At 31.3% G+C, this 2500-nt stretch overlaps 1 protein-coding gene across 7 annotated transcripts in view; it reads left to right on the top strand.

The window, feature by feature from the left end:
- LOC125044599 (G patch domain-containing protein 2-like) overlaps positions 1 to 2500 on the top strand; it is a 46587-nt gene that overhangs the window by 5766 nt on the left and 38321 nt on the right. For all 7 annotated transcript variants that reach the window (XM_047641348.1, XM_047641347.1, XM_047641346.1 and 4 more), the window contains exon 2: positions 832 to 968. The gene's annotated coding sequence lies outside the window, so the exon portion shown is untranslated. The remainder of the gene's footprint in view (positions 1 to 831; positions 969 to 2500) is intronic.

Below are 2500 nucleotides of genomic sequence, written 5' to 3' on the forward strand. Positions count from 1 at the left end.
TTTTTGCAACTGAGAAAATGACATATCGACTTGAGAAGTCAAACGAATGTAGAGGAAATCACCGCCGTGGCAAAAGTGTCAGCGCTCTGAACTGCGGTTGATTAGGAAGGGGATTGAATCTCGTAAGGGTTTTACTGCTAAATGACCTCTCAATAATAAATTGGGAGAGGCCTAGATCCTGCAGTGGAATAAATGGCTGTTGAACAAACAAACATATATATATGAATATATATTTACACATACAGATATATGTATGTATGTATATATCTATGTTCATATATATACTTATATATTTATATGTACACATATACATATATATACAGATTAACATATGTATAATGTATATAATATATATACACGTATACATTTATATACATATATATATATATATATATATATATATATATATATATATAAATGTATATGTATATATATATATAAATGTATATATATATATATATATATATATATAAATGTATATATATATATATATATATATATATATATATATATATATATATATATATATATATATATGCATACATGCATATATGCATATATACATATATACATAGATATGTATATACATATATCCATATATCTATATATGCATACATATATATATATATATATATATATATATATATACATATACAGATATATGTATATATGTATATATATATGTTTGTATGTATGTATGTATGTATATATGTGTCTATCTATCTTTCTATCTATCTATGTATATATCTATGTATATATCTATATATGTGTGTGTATGTTTACGAATATATCATTATGTTTATGTATTTATTCAAGTTCATTTTTTTCCAGTTAGCTGATAGGTTGGATACCTGATAATTTCTCAACTTGCGTGCTTGAGTGTTGCATGTGCAATAAGTCATTTATTTAGTCTGGGGTTGAGCTGAAGCAGCTGGGAGATGTGGTGGAACAAATGACCTGTAGAGGAGGTGAGGCAAAGGGAGAAAAACACACTAATCAACACTTGCCAATTTCCCATCAACTAACACTAAGCCATTGGAGGCCTTTGTGTTGCATGTTGCAGTGCTTAGTGATCGGTTTGCAGGTGGTCTTATTACGGTCTTATTACTGACTGCTGCTACTACTACTACTACTACTACTACTACTACTACTACTACTACTACTACTACTACTACTATTACTACTACTACTACTATTACTATTATTAGTACTTCTACTATACTACTACTACTACTTGTGGTACTATTGATAGTGTGTTACTATTGGGATCTTGGTGGAATGGATCAATGGATGTATTAATTATTCAATAACAGTTTTAACCCAATGCCGCCGGGGAAAATGAACAAAAAATGGGGAAAATGCTGTGCCTCTATATTTTCTATATTTTTTGTGAAATGTCTGCCCATAGATGGCTCTGCGAGTCCATAGCCACAAAGGAGTCAATTAGTAGACCTTGTGACCGTACCTGATTTGAAATGGCGGGAAAAACTTATTTTTTACTAGTGCTATGAATACCGATGGTGTTATTCTTATTATAAACATTATAATTATTCTAATGTTTTTCAACATTAGTAACAGCAAAATAAGATAGCGTAAAATATTTTGTAAATCAAAGAAAAGGGTGAACGGGCAAGATGGGCAGTACTTGTAACTGGCTCATTGGTGACTTAGTACAAGTGTAGCCATCCATGACTAAAAACAATCAAACAAGTACTCACAGTGGGCATAGCACGTACATACACGTCATACCCGTCGGCATTGGGTTAAAAAAATTAACACAGTTGTCAAGATCTTTCTCTTTTTGTGTTGTATATCCTCTTACCTTTTTTTGCGTGATTCTTGATTTTGTTGGCTTCGGGTAAACTGCCAGATAATCTTGTTTTATCTTTGTTTTTAATTTTATTTTATTTCATTTTTTCCTTAACCCCATGGGGACGGGCTAGAGATAAACATGCAAGATCCACAGATAGGTAGTCTAGATTTTTAGTAGTCTAGAATGTTTTAAAAGCAAGTTTTGCCTTATAAATAACTCACTATAGGTTTGGATTAGTGCAGATGTTAGGGCATAGCGGATAGCCAGAGAAAGAGCTGCCTGTGTGAGGGGTTAATATGACCAATAATTCCCACAAAGGATTAAATGTGTGTCTGCCGTGTGGACGTTCTTGACAGTTCTCTCGTTGACGGTGCTTTGAGAATGCCTTTGTCCATTTTCCCGTTCTTTTCATTTTTTTCTTTCTTTTTTGAGAAAATTTCTGTTCATTCTTGTATTATATCTTCTGTTAGTTGATTAATTAGTTTTTTAGGGGTTGTGAATTTTGTTTTTTTTTCTTCTATTTTTCGGTTGATTGCCGTGATTGATGAACAGGATTCATTATCTGAGTATTATTGGAGGAGCAGGAAGGAATATGGCAGTCAATTTTGCTGGTAAATTTTCTTGCTGTTTTGATAGAGTTATTTATTTATTTCCTTTAATTGGTGTTTTATCTCATATGGATCTTTT

Source organism: Penaeus chinensis, chromosome 36 (assembly GCF_019202785.1).
Source record: "Penaeus chinensis breed Huanghai No. 1 chromosome 36, ASM1920278v2, whole genome shotgun sequence".
NCBI lineage: Eukaryota > Metazoa > Arthropoda > Malacostraca > Decapoda > Penaeidae > Penaeus > Penaeus chinensis.